General features: G+C 49.1%; 1 protein-coding gene across 6 annotated transcripts in view; it reads left to right on the forward strand.

Annotated features, from left to right (window-relative positions):
* The window catches only part of MICAL3 (microtubule associated monooxygenase, calponin and LIM domain containing 3), a 175,926-nt gene that overhangs the window by 26,357 nt on the left and 135,145 nt on the right, over positions 1–14,424 (forward strand). For all 6 annotated transcript variants that reach the window (XM_060024039.1, XM_060024034.1, XM_060024035.1 and 3 more), the window contains exon 3: positions 44–94. The gene's annotated coding sequence lies outside the window, so the exon portion shown is untranslated. The remainder of the gene's footprint in view (positions 1–43; positions 95–14,424) is intronic.

Raw genomic sequence — 14,424 nt, forward strand, 5'->3', positions numbered from 1 at the left:
TGACCTTTCTTCATTCTTTTTTTCCCCCATCTGTAATTTGCAGGTAACCCTATGATGACTCACAGGGTTGTTTCAGGATGAAGATCTAGCAGATGTAAGTACAGAGGCTGTTTAATCTAATGGTTCCAGACTTCCTGGGGTTAAGTGCCAGCTATATCATTCACTGTGTGACTTTGGGCAAGTTACTTAACTTTTCTGTGCCTCCTTTTTCTTATCTATAAAATCAGCCTAAAAATTGTACCTACCTCACAAGGAGAATTAAATGAGGAAAGATAGGTCGCTGGCTCTTAAACATGCCTGGCATGTGGTAATGTGATTAATACATTGCAGCTGATATTTTTGATAGTATCATTATTACTACCGTCACAGTACTTGGTTTGGAGTAGGGACTTTCTTTGAGGCAGGAGACCAAAAAATAAAGCCTCCCAACTATATGGTAAGAAACTACCTCTGATCGTTATGTGGAAATGATGTGACTTCAGAGCTTCTCTTAAGCACTGAAATTATAACCATCTTGTGCCAATTTCAGGATCTTTTAGAGATCCCAGGTATTACTGAAATGCTTTAAAAAGTCAGCCATTGTTTTCTTTTCTTTTCTTTTTTTTGTGGGGGGAGAGGGAAGGATTTATTACTTGCAGCAAGTAAGGAGAATACTGGAGATCTTTCCCAAAGCAGCGTCTCAGTCATTGTTTTTTGTTTTTTTTTAAAATAAATTTATTTATTTATATCTTTTATTTTTGGCTGCGTTGGGTCTTCGTTGCTGTGTGTGGGCTTTCGCTAGTTGCGGCGAGCAGGGGCTGCTCTTTGTTGTGATGTGTGGGCTTCTCATTGCGGTAGCCTCTCTTGTTGAGGAGCGTGGGCTCTAGGTGCGTGGTCTTCAGTAGTTGTGGCTTGTGAGCTCAGTAGTTCTGGCTCACGGGCTCTAGAGCACAGGCTCAGTAGTTGTGGCACACAGGCTTAGTTGCTCTGCGGCATGTGGGATCCTTCCGGACCAGGGCTCGAACCTGTGTCCCTTGCATTGGCAGGGCAGATTCTGAGGACACCAGGGAAGTCCTCAGTCATTGTTTTTTGATATAGGACTCTTGCGGTTGCAACACTTCTTAGGCACAGAAATACTCCCCTTCTCTTTTTTTTTTTTTTTTGAATATTTATTTATTTATTTAGGCTCCTCTGGGTCTTATTTGCGGTACATGGGATCTTCGTTGCAGCATGTGGGATTCTTAGCTGCCGCATGCAGAGTCTTGGTTGCGGCATTTGGGATCCAGTTGCCGGTCCAGGGGTGGAACCCAGGCCCCCTGCATTGGGAGCACGGAGTCTTACCCACTGGACCACTAGGGAAGGGAAGTCCCTCCCCTTCTCTTTTAAACAAAGAGGGAGGGAGGGAAAGGAGAGAGGAGAAGTCTGGATTTCCTCTGGCCGCACAGTTGCCTCTGTCCGAGGACTTGCTACTGCAGGGCAGGGCAGGAGGCACCTGCCTGTACGGGCAAGGTCAGCTCTGCTGGATCTGCCCTGGGTGTGGGCAGTGCAGAGGCCCCACAGTGAGCTCTGCGCCTGCTTTGTGCCCCTTCAGGCGTGACCTTTCTGTTCAGGACTGTTTCCCTTCCCCTCGACCCAGACCTCAACCAGCCATGTTTAGCTTTATAGCAGGACAGTCACACTCAGCAGCCTTCTGGCTGCTTTGAAAAGCCCTCAAGCCCTGTTCTTGAACCAGCAGTTGTGTCTTGAGTCTTGAATTTATCTGTGTGGAGCAATTCTTTCCTTTTATTTTATTTTTTTTAAACAAAACTCCAATTGTTGGACCTTGTCCTTTGTAGATGAAGTGAGAGTTGCTTTCTGAGGACTGGTTCATACCAGAAACCAGCTGCTTTTAAGTTGCTGCGGATCTTTAAAGGGACAGTTGATTTGTGGATCCAATTCCCTGGCCACACAACCTGGGTGTCTGTAGGATTCTGGTGTAGGCTGTGGCAGTGTTGAGGTGGGTGACAGCTGGCAGAGGTGTGAGTCTGGTTTTAAGACTTTCATCTCAGGCAGGGTCAAAGTCTTGTGGAGCTAATCCCGTTGACTCCCCTGCCCCCCGTTACGGTTGGTAATAAGTATGGACATGTGCCACGTGCAGAGATGGTGGACAAAACCCAGATGCGCGCCTTAGCCCCGTGGGCAGATGCTCAAACAGAAGCAGCCTCGTTGGAGGGCAGTGGTGTCTTACCTGGAGCAGTAGCCTCCATTAGCAGTTCCTCTGTGACTCGCCAGGAGACTGGGCTTGTGCACATTTGGCCTCACCGTGCAAGGTCAAAGTGCATCAGAAGGATGTGCAGGAGGACAGCCGGTCGGAGCAGGCAGAGTGATACAGCAGACGGGGCTTGCTCCAGCTTTGCCCTCCTTGGTTCTCGCACTGGGGCTGAGGAGGAGAGGCGGGTTTTGGGTAATGACTGGCTCCTCCTTCATCCTTGTGAGGACACGGGATTCCAGCTCACTAGTGTACTGCTTTGAATATACTCCACTTACAATGTCCTGTGGCTTGGGCTTAGGAAACCAACCTGCCTTTGCCTTGGGGACGCATAGAAGGGTGTCTCTGTGAGCACCTTGGCCGTCATTGCCATTGCACTGAAGAGTCTGAGGGGCTCAGAATTGCCCTTTGTTCTAAATGCAGCGGAGAGGGGCCACACCCTTAAATACAGCCCTAGGTACCTGGCCCTCAGCTGGCTGCTCAGTTGTCTGAAGCCAGGAGCATCTTCCCTGGGAGGCTGATGCTCAGTCTGTGGCATTTTGGAGTGTGGGTTAGGGTGGGAGATGGCAGAAGCAGCTTTCATGGCTCCCAGTGCATGTGGCCGTGTCTTCAGCAGAGCCTGTGTGCCAGGTTTGTCGTGACCCCTGGGGCTTATCAGGCACTTAAGAGGGTGAGAGAGGGCTCAGAAGAGTGAAAAGCCTTCCTCAGTGCCCGGGGGGTCAGAGGTACTTCGAGCCCCTGCCCGTTGTCATCACCTCCTTAGGCTCCCGCAGAAGGAAGGTGTGCTTGGCCGTGGCAGGGTAAGGAATGGCGATGTAGGCCCGTTGCGTGTTAACAACGGTCTTGCTTTACTGCTTGGGAGATAGTTAGGAATTTTCAGATCTTTTCATCCATATTTATGTAAAACACAGGGAAGCAAAATAATTCCGTGAAGGACTAAAGATGGCTGTCATTTCATCTCACGTGTGTGTGTCCCTGACAGAGTCTTCCTTTAAGCATTCTGTGTCTAGGAAAGTTGTAGATAAAGTTAAGCCACTGATTGGGATATAAAGTATTTATTAGCCTTTCCACCCTTGAACAGAATGCAGGTAATAAATAAAGTCAGCAGTTGGTTTGTATACCCTCTATAGCTAATCTGCTTTGTTATTTCTTTCTTCAAAATATCTTTGGAAATCGCTTATCTTCTATGTCTAAAACTACACCTGCCATAATCGGTGCTCAGTATTGTAAGGACTTTCCCTTTTTAGATTACGGTTCCCATTGCTATAGTTCTAGTCTCTTCCTCCTTCATTTTATGCCCAAGTGACTGTCCAGGCCTCCTGGACATTGCCTGGCTGCAGTTCCATTCTCCTTGGTACCACCCTCCTGGCTGTGGCCAAGCCATCCTGCTGCGAAGCTTGGGCTGCTGCCTGCAAGGCCCCCATCAGCTGTTATACCTGGCTCTGAAAGCCCACAGGCAGTTGTCACCACGCTCCCAGTCCCCTGCGTGCGCTCTGCTGAGTGCTGCCTCTGGCCTTGTGTGTGCCTCCTCTGTCTCTTCTCTGCTCCCCCGAATCCTAACCATCCTTCCTCCGATAGCCTGGCCACGCAGTATAGGAAGCATTTGCTTGTTTGCTCTCGTGCCTGCGGTACTTTCTTCCTTAATTGGATTGTACGCTTCTTGAGGGTGGGAATGCTGTCTTGTCTGCATGTCTCTTCCAAGGGTCATTGTATGTCGGCCACTTTGTGAGCAGTCAGCAAACACTTGATTGACACGCTTACCATGATCTTACAGTCATTGGCCTAGAAAATAATCAGTAAGAAGCACTTCCCTACCGTTGCCCCATTTTGAATTCTTTTTTCTGTATGTCTTATTGTCTGTCTCAGGCTGAATGTTCAGGACAAGGTTGTATGGATTTGGCTAGGAAAAGAAACCCCAAACAGTATATTTTTAAAGGTGAATCTCATGGAAATGCCAAGTACCCTTTTGCTCTTTGGAAAGTGGGGTGGAAGAGGAGAGGAGTAGGTCTAGATGGGTGATTTGGTGATGGTGGTGATGGCACGTGTGGGTGGGGATGGAGGCCTTCCCTTGAACAGGAGATGCTCTTGAATGGCCGAGGACAGGCACAGCCTGAGGGGGGATTTGGGGTGCAGACCCTCCAGCGGCTGCTCTCTTGTTTTCCCCTTCTTGTCTCCATTCTCCCACCTCCACCCCCAAGTCTGGGCCGCCTCCTCTGTGTTGGAGGTGATACTGCCTCCTTAAGTGGCACAAAGTGTGGGGAAGAGACTCTAGCAGTTGCGGAGTGTGCTAAGGATGTAGACCTTCTCTTTATCAGGAGCTCCACTGAGCTGTTCTGGACCTGTTCGTGGTTGATAAAGGAGCAGATTCTGTGGGTGTGAGACCATGTGCCCATCTACTTAGCAAAGGGTCACGGGGCCAAGAGTATAGGAAGCAAAGTGGGGGTGGGGTGAGAGGCTGGATCCAGGGTCAGCTCTCGAGCGTGGGGGAGGGCCTCTGCCAGGGGACCAGCTTTGCCAGGTGTGACGCTCCTGCACAGCGAGATGGCCAAGGGGTTACTTCGTCTGTGCGTGGGCCACCAGTGGGACCCAGCAGGAAGGAGGTTTATGTATTTGTTCTTTATTTATCTTTTCAGCTCCTTGGGCTCTCTTATTCTCATACCTCATATTTTATCCATTAGCAAATTCTGTGAACTCCACTTTTGTATTTTGATCCGGAATCCGACCACAACCTACAGTGGTACCGCTTTAGCCAAGTCACAGTCATCCATCCCCTGGATTTTTGCAGTAACCACCAAACCGGTTTCCCTGCTTCCACCCTTGCACCACTAGATGTATTGTCAGCAGCCAGTGGTCCTCACAGTGGCCTGCAAGGTCCCACACAGTCTGTTGTCCCCTGGCGGCACTATCCCACCTCCAGTCTTGCGTGCTCTTCCCTTGCAGGTGATCCCAGACCAGTCTGGGTGACAGCAGCCACCCTCCCCAGCCAGCACCTCCCGTTCTTCTCCCACACTGCGTTTTTCCTCCACAGCGCGTGTTTCCCTCTAATATGTGGGTGTTTGCTTGCATGCTGTCTCCCCCACTAGAGTGAAAGCTCCTTGAGAACAGGAATGTTTGTCTTATTCACTCTGATCCCCAGTGCTAGGCACGTGGGGAGTGAACAGCATATACTTGTTGGCTTCATTCTCATCCATTTATTCTGCATCCATTATGTTCTAGGAACCAGGCTCTGGGGCCTACAGTGTGCAGACACACACACACTGAATAAGACATGCATCCCCCCGCCCCGCACAGTGGGCTCACTGCCTAGTGAGAAGCAAATGATGAAGTAACGACAGACAGCGTAGTGGAAAGGCAGGGAAGGAGGGCCGATAAGCCTCTGTAGGAGTAAGGATGGAACTGACCATGCTGCACAGGGTAGGGCGGGAGTGCCGCGAGCTGCCTGGACCATCTCCACCCTGGACATGAGGACCACTTACCTAGAGCTGGTCTGCTGCTGTTTGTGCACATCTGCTTTTCATCTTTTCCTGTGAGGCTCAGAGAGGATTGCCAGCTGCCTTTTGCTAATCAGTCAACAATTAGTAAATGCTCTTTTGCATACAAAGTATGCTTCTAGATACCAGAATACTAGTGGATCTTGAAGGCAGGGAAGGTGTCCTGAGTTTTTTCATTTTCATGTCAAATGAGTCCATTTCCTGTAAACTTTCCTTATAAGGTCTGTCTTACATGAAGTTAGTTTTCTTTTTTTCTATACTCTTTCCAGGGTTTTTCCTCCCTTTATTGATTTATGTTTGTTTTTCTGTTCTAGAAGGATTCTGTCCCTACCGGGAGGAATTTATTTCCTTAACCTACCTAATACTTGACTTGCAAAAACCATCCGGCCCTCTCCTCCCTTCTCCAAAGGGTAGGCAGTCATTGTATATCACACATGGTACAAAATGGGCCCTAAGGCCAGGACTGCCACCACCTAAGCCCCCTTCTTATGGTCCCTTCTGGCCCTGCTGGTCGCAGCATGTTGGTGGTATGGTCCTCTCCACGGATGGACAGTTTAACTTGACGTTGGCTTTGGGGCAGAGGAGTGCATCTGCTCCAGCTTTAACAGGAGAAGAGGGTGAGGTTGGGCCAGCAGGGGAGGCACCTTTGCAGGGAGGACACTTTCCTTCTTCTATAACTGCCTCTAGCCCTTGTTGTCTCTGACTGTTAAGCGTTTGCATTTGGGGGAACATAACACCACGTGGACTGAGCACCTAACCCGAGTAAGGGTTTGTGCTAGTTGGTGAGTTAATGGACAGAAGGGTTAGAGGTTTGCTGGCTCTGCGTTGGCGGGGCTTTTCTGCAGGAGGTGGTAGTAGGTGAGCTGGCCTAAAAGTGTTAGAAGTTGAGGGTCATGGGGTTTGCATAATTTTAATTGGTGATGAAAATCTGTACGTGAATATCACCCAAGAGGTCAAATCATGCCACCTCCCTGGGTTGGTTTATCCTGAGAGTTCAGTTATGGGTAACGTGGAATATTTAGTTGCTTGGGGATGAACCTTCCTTCCTCTGAACTCCGAGCAAAGCTCTGCTCTTTTTTAGTAGCAGGGCTTACCACTTAGGAAAGTCCAGCCAAAGCCGTTCTGTGTAAGCGGCCCCGTTGGAGTCTGTCCTGTTCTCCATGCAAGACTGTGCACAGTTCTGTCTCCTTCAGAGCTTCCCTTAGTAAATAAAGGTTAGTGTATCCGTTAGGGTTGGTTTTGAAACTGCTGGGAATTGCAAAATATGGCTTAAACATGAAAGAAGGTTTTCTCCATTATGTAAAGAGGCCTAGAGGTGGGAGGCTCAGCCAGTAGCCATTTCCATGGTCATCAGGACGTTGCCTCCTTCTGTCTAAAAAGATAGAAGTTCTGGCCCTATTAGCTGCAGCATGTGGTCCACTCCATGGGTTGACAGGTGAGAGTTTAACTGACCTAACTCCACTGCCCTGGCACATGATTTCCATCCTTTAGGTTACCTGGTGGTCAGACATGGCTGCTGGAGCTCCAGCCATCATATTTCTGTTTCCAAGAAAAACACAAAACAGAAGAAATGAAGAGAAAGACAAAAAGTTGCTCTCCCATGTAAGACAACTCCCTTAAGGGAGTGTTTCTGGAAGGCTCACACACCTCTGCTTATATCTCATTAGCCAGCACTTAGAAAAGATGGTCACAGCTAGCTTCAAGGGAGGCTGGGAAGTGTGGTTTTGTACCATTGCTGGCCCTGATCAAGTTGGGGTTCTGTTGCTAAGAAAGAAGTCTTGCTACAGTGAGTGAGTGTGTCTGAGCTCTTTGCTGTAGCTGGCATGTCTCACATGAGTGTGCCCTACTTCCTGCAGACGTCCGGAGGGACAGTGATTCTTTCTCTAGATACTGACTGGTTGTCCTTGTGTCTCTCCTTCCAGCTGAATGATAATCCAGTTGCAAGAGTCAGTTGGCAGCCTGGTAGGTAAGAGGGGCATGTATTTCTGGAGGTGACGTCTTAGTTGGCAGCAGTGGCAGCTCAGGCCTGGGCACACCTGGGAGGTTGCTGTTCTTACATCTCGGGGCTCTTCCTCCCCTTCCCTCTCTGAACCCTGTTTTGTTTAGAAGCTGTGATCGTGATGTGCGACCCCTCTTGGCTTCGCTGTGTCACTCACCGTTGCAGGTCCTCGGAGGAGTGGGTGCGATGTCAGTACAGTGAGAAGCTGATGTGCGTGTCCCTCTGCGGCTGTGTCTCCTAGGAGGTCAGGGTTACAGAGGACACACTCAGGAGTCCGTCTTCCTGCTTATTTCTTCCACCTTGCACGTACACATTCACAAACACCACCTAACGGTCCAAGGTTTTGGCTTATGACTAAAAATCTGAAATTCCTAAATTCTCTGGACCCAAGTCCTCAGGAAACCCGGATCTTATGCTCAGCTCAGTGAGTTAATTGGAGTTCTCTCAGATCTTTTCCAGTTGAAATCCTCAGCAGCTCTGTGACGTCAGCTGGGGACTTTGCGGGCAGGAGATGTATTTCCACCTCCCACCCCTGGCTGAAGTTGTCTAGGAAATTGTCCCTGACACATTGAGATGCGTAGCAGATTTGCGTTGAGCTGTCAAGAGAATTGTGGGGTTCATCGTAGAAAATGGTGCTCTCAGCAGCTTGAGAAAGTGTTAATTTGTAAAAATCAAACATATTATGGGATGCTGATCGGTGGGAATCACTCTGAGCGAGCGTAGGAGGCTGTCTTGGCTCTTAGATTTTAGTGGGTTCTCAGCTGGGCGCCTTTTTAGATGCTTTCTGTTTCTCCTGCTGCACTAGCTTCTCCCAGTGCTGGTCTGCCTGCTAAGCCCTGGCTGCACTGATAGTCACGCCGCCGTCTCCTGAGCAGGACAGAAGGAAGGCTCCCTGTAGAGAGGGGTGGGTGGGCATGTCTTCCACAGGAATGCAGGGATAGAGAGGGTGCGGGGGCGGAGCAGACACACTATGGTGTGGGTTAGGGTGGAATGGGGTTAGGGTTAGGGTTAGGGTGGAATGGGGTTAGGGTTAGGGTTAGGGTGGAATGGGGTTAGGGTTAGGGATAGGGTTAGGGTGGAATGGGGTTAAGGTTAGGGATAGGGTTAGGGTTAGGGTTAGGGGTTAGGGGTTAGGGTTAGGGTGGAATGGGGCTGCAGCTCCCAGTCCCCGTCCAGTGCTCTGATTGTCTGTCTCTCCGAGAGGTTGAGACTTAAGTAACAAAACCAGGATCTGAATCTGATTCTGTTTGACTCATGGCCTATGCCCTTAACCACGTCACATAGCTGCTGCTTCCTCTTTATTTCGTTCATTCAACGAATGTCCGAGTGCCTCTGTGTTCCAAGCATGGTTCTAGGTGCTGGAGACGATAGCAGCAAGCCAAACAAAGAAAAATCCTTACTCTTGTGGAGCTTATTTTATAGCAGGGGGTAACCTCCCACCACCTTTCACAGTCAGTTTCCTCACATGATATTTTGTATAAACACCACACTTCTTCCCCAGAGTGTTCCTTAAATGATTCTTCTTTTTCTCAAGCACTAAAACTAGGGGTTTCTTGTTTGTTGGCTATTGGAATATTGATCCCTCCCGTCCCCTGCTCCCAGCATCACAACTGGTTATTGGGACAGCTAAGACACAGCGCCTTATGGGAAGCCTGGGGCTCAGGAGGTTACCCATATCTGGGGCCTGGCTGTGCCTGTCATTTCCCTTCTTTCCCAGGGAAGGGTGTTCCTGGCTTACATGGAGTTGCTTTGTGTCCCCCACTCCCGTCCCCTAGCTGTTGTTGTTGTTTTAAATTTATTTATTTGGCTGCATCAGGTCTTAGTTGAGGCACGCCGGCACACGGGATCTTTCATTGCAGCGCACGGGCTGTTCGTTGCAGCACGCAGGCTTCTCTCTAATTGTGGCGCTCGGGCTTCAGAGAGCACGGGCTCAGTAGTTGCAGTGCATGGGCTTAGTTGCCCTGTGGCATGCGGGATCTTAGTTCCCCAACCAAGGATCGAGCCTGCATCCCCTGCAATGGAAGGCAGATTCTTAACCACTGGACCACCAGGGAAGTCCCCCCTCAGTTGTTTTTGAGGGCTGGTTTCAGAGGTTCTTGTGTTCAGTTTATTTTAGGTGGTCACGTGCTTAATTTTTTCCACTGGAGTCTGGTTCTGGCCTTATGGATACAAGAGAAGGTTAGCTGAATGTTTTTGTCTGTCTTCAGATCAGGTTCAGGTGCCTGGAGACAGGTGACTTCCCTTCTATAGGAAAGAGGAGGGAAGAACATGTCACAAGATGACTTTCCACTAAGAATAGCGCATTCGTGAGATCTCTTGGATGCAGGTTTTCGAATTCAGTTTCCTGACGTGAGGCTGGAAGGCGGACTCCCACCAGCATCATCCTCATCTCCAGGCTTTATTGAGTATTTTCTGTGTGTCTGGCACTGTGAGAGGCATTTCACATATGTTCCAGCCTCCTCTGAGGCCAGAAAAGGAAATGGGTTAAGAAACTCCCGCAGAGCCACGTGGATGGAGAAGGGACAGAGTTGGGGCTGAACTGAGGCTTCCCGGGCCTTACGCACGTCGCGCACGGATGGTTGCCTTCTGCTCGTCAGGTGCTCTGCTGGGACCGTGCGCCTCAGCTCTGAGTGGGCACCTGCCAAGCGGGACGTGCCAGCTTGTGTGAGCTCTTCTCCTCAAACGACAAATCATAAAAGCTCAGGGTTTTTGCAGCGTGACTGATTGGTTGTTTGATGTTTTCCTCTTTCTGTTTCCACTCCTCCCTCCCTTCCCCCAAATGTACCCAGGTTGGCTTAGGTCTGCCTTCTCAATTCTAGAATTGTGGCAAACTTTAAAAGCCTGGGAGAGTAGAATGTGGTGGGAGATTTGAGGAGGCTGCCTTTGCATGTCGGAGCTGGTCACTTACTCCAGAGGTTTCTAGTCTGGATGCTGGGACTTAGCGGTGCCTTAAGGAAATTAGAACACACGATTGTCTAAAGGGTCTGTAGGGAGGTGCATGGGTCTTGGAGGTGCTGGGCCAAGCACCTAACTATTTCAGAGAAGCTTCTGCCTGTTCTGGGTGTTGGGGACTGGCTGCCTACAGGAGGTCTAATCACTTAGCTAGTCCTGGCCTGTCTTTACAGAAAAGGAAGCTGCAGCCTTGCTCGCACGGCTGGTGTGGTCCAAGGAGCTGTCGGGTCAGTGCTGCAGTCCTGTCCACCCTCCATCAGCTCCACCTAGGCTCTCGGGTTGGTTCACACAAGTGTGAGTCCAGTGGTTTGACTCTGTAGGGCACCTTTAGGAAGGGTTAAAACATTGAACCTCTAGGGCAAATTAGGAAGTTGCTCTCTTATTTTACCATAACAGAAAAATGTTTAACTTCGTGGCAACCTTGAGCCATGGCTTTCACTCCTCCAAACACCCGTATTTGGTGTTTGACCTTGAACAGGCCTGTGGTTTCTTCTTTGTGCTTTGAGTTTTTCCTTTGGTGAAAGGGATATTAAATACCAGATATAGACAGTGGGGTGCTGACAAGAAAGGGAGAGTGTCATAAAGGGCCTCTCTATCTCTCAGACCCTTTAAGAGTAAGGAATTGTTTTTTTATAGTGCTTCACAGCTTGGGAAGCATTTCACAGACATTGCTGAAATTGATTTGCAATAGTAGGGTAGGCAGGGCTTGGATTGTGATTTCCATTTTATAAATGTACAAATGGATTGAGAGCAGTTGTGTGGCCTATGAGACGAGCCCTGGTTCAGACCCCGTCCCTGTGGTGTGCACTGCGCTCCTGCCGCGCTGCCCTGCCTTCCCAGAGCGTGCATGCTGTCGGGGCATCCTGGTGACCCCTCCTGCATCTGGGCCTTCATTTCTGTTTGCTGAGGAGCTTACTGGGCAGCGGCAGAGCCACTTGGTCTGAGACAGCAGAGGAAGTGACCCAGCCCGGAAGTTGGGCCACGTTACCAGATGGCACAGTTGGAGACCACTGTTCTGGCCCTTCTTCTGGGAGACCCGTGTTAGGAGGCCGACATAGGGTGGAGCTGACAGTGGGATTTCCTTTCCTGGTCATTACGGGATGGCAAGCATTTAAAAATATCTCATGAACATTCGTTGGCTAGTGACTGGGTGTGCGCCCAAGTTCATGGCCTTAAACCTCGGAGGGGCACCAAGTAGCCGAGTAGCTGGGGCTGCCTTCTGCAAGATGTTTATCACGGGTGTTGCCCTTTATTAGACCAACACGCTGAAGTTATTCCCTACCTCGAACTTACTCTCAGGCCACTCAGGGCTCTTCAAGAGAATTAAGTCTCGTAATTCTTGGTACCTAAGTAGTGATACAGTTTGGGAATATTTTTATCTTTTTTTTTACACAGACAGCTATCCCCTGAATGACTGTGTTTCATGCTTCTCCTTTGCCTGAATATTTTCGCTCCATCTAAAATACTATTTTCTCTCTTCCCAACACTGTATCCCAAACTTCTCCAATTCTACTCAGTCCTCTAAATGTAAAGGCTGTTTCTGATTCACTTCTTTACCTTCTCCAGAGCACCCCAGCCCAGGTAGACCTTTGAGATCCTTTGGCTCCTTGCTGCTTAGGAGCTTGTTCCCAGGTCGCCACCCGGACCTGTGGCGTCTGAATCTGCATTAGGAGGACTCTCGGGTGCTGGGTGTACGCAGAGGAGCACCTGCTCTCGGGCCTCCTGTCGTGTTTGTTTATCACCTAGTGTTAGCAGTTAACAGTCTCAGTGTTTTGTCCTCCCCTTTACAAATTTATCTTTCCTTTCTGATCTCTTGGCAGTACCTGATGCAGTCTCGGCGCTGAGCAGGCACTAGTCAACATCTGTGGGCTGACTGGCAGTCACCCTTCATTTGAAACATTTGTCGGCATGTAGGGAATTGTATGAGAGATGTGACATGCATGCACATAAAAATTTACTGCTAAAAGAGCAAGAAAATTAAGAGGAGGCACAATAAGTTTGAATGCACTGAGTGCGGCAACATTTGTGGAAGGGGCATAGGCGTTGGAACCAGCCAACCCTCGGTGGATAAGTTCTCCCAGCTCCCTCACCTACTGTGGGTATGCGGCCTTGATTATTCTCTCAAGCCCTAATTTAATGGTCTGATCTCTAAAATGAGGGTGACAACATACTTACAACGTTGTTCTAAAGATAAAATGAGATAATGTAGGTAAAGCATACACCAGTGTTTGGCACATAATGCTCAGTAAGTGGTGGCCAGATGGTACAAATGAAGGCATTCATGGACTCAAAAATCGCTAGAAGTTTTAAAGTGCTTTAATTGGATTCTTGCTAGCCTTTGAGACATCCACTGTTTTATAACATGGCTGAAATAGGGACAGCTTTCTAAGGGTCATGTTCCATCTGCCCCCCTTGTGGTCTTATCGTTTCTGGGATGTGCCCTAAGCTCTGGAGGACAATCCCTATCTTCTGTATTCAGTATCCCCAGGAACACCAGTCTCGGGGAGGTGCCTGGTACCAAATGCTGCCAGGCTGAGGTGTGAGGCTGTGAGGGGAGCAGCTGCCTTGGAAGACTGTGCCCCCACTGCCTCCTCCGCCCCAAGGTTTATGCTGCTGCAAACAGATGCACAGAACTACTAATGGTGGAAGCTGACCTAAAGAACTGTCCTGGGAGCTCTCAGAAATGCAGTTAGAAAGTCAGCAAGGTTGTCGCAACACAGTGGATGAGTCCTCCCCCAAGCTCTTGCCCTTCCTTTGGGCCGGGAGGGGAAGGGGGGACTTGCCAGGTTACGAAATGATTTCTTCTTCTGGGGCAGGTGGTGGGATGGGAGCGGGGTGGTACAGGCATCGGAGGTCAGCTTTGGGAGCTGGTGTGATACGGTGAGTGCACTTAGTGTTGAAGCAGAGGCCCGGGTCGCATTCTGCTGTCTGCTGGTGTGCCCCCCGCAAGGCGGGGTGTACATATGGGGGTGAGTTCACAGATATCAAGCTCTTTGAAGATGAAAATCATTCAGTTTATCAGCTGGACTGTCACTTCCTTTACTCTTTTTTTAAAGTCATCTTGTTTGGGTTTTTTCCCCCCGTTTTTTAAATTGAAGTATAGTTAATTAACAATGTGTTAGTTTCAAGTGTACAGCAAAGTGATTCAGTTATACACACACACATATTCTTTTTCAAATTCTTTTCCTCATTTTCTTTGCTCTTGGTTTAAAATAGACTGTTTACCTTGTCTTATGCATTGGATCTATTCATATTTCACCTACTATGTTTGAACCTTGTTACAAGTCAAGTTAAAAAATGTTTAACTCTTGAGGGGATTGAGACTTCTTTCTATACTTACAATTTTACAATGACAAGTCAGTGGAAAACTGGAATTAGCAGAATTCACTCTTCAGGTTGGTGATTCTGTAACAGCTACATGTATAAAATACTGTGAAGTCTCGTGAAAGGAGGGCATATCTTGGAGTTCAGAGTGAGGCAGGTGTCCGGGTGTTTTCCTCTTTCCTCTACACTCCCTGTTTGGTGAAGGCAGAAGGCAGGCCGTGTCTGGGGAGTCGCGGTCATGCCAGTGGGTGGCCTCGGTCTCTGCGGGGTGAGTGGCTGTCTTGGCTGGTTCAGGCTTGCCAACAGTGCTGTGGGCTGCGAGGTTACCGTGCCTGACAGATGCAGGACAGATGTCCAGTCCAGCTGCGTGGCACAGAGCTGTGCTCCCATCCTAGATGGACGACAAACGACTTTTGTACAGTATTTCTCTT

This window comes from Delphinus delphis, chromosome 11 (genome assembly GCF_949987515.2).
Source record: "Delphinus delphis chromosome 11, mDelDel1.2, whole genome shotgun sequence".
NCBI lineage: Eukaryota > Metazoa > Chordata > Mammalia > Artiodactyla > Delphinidae > Delphinus > Delphinus delphis.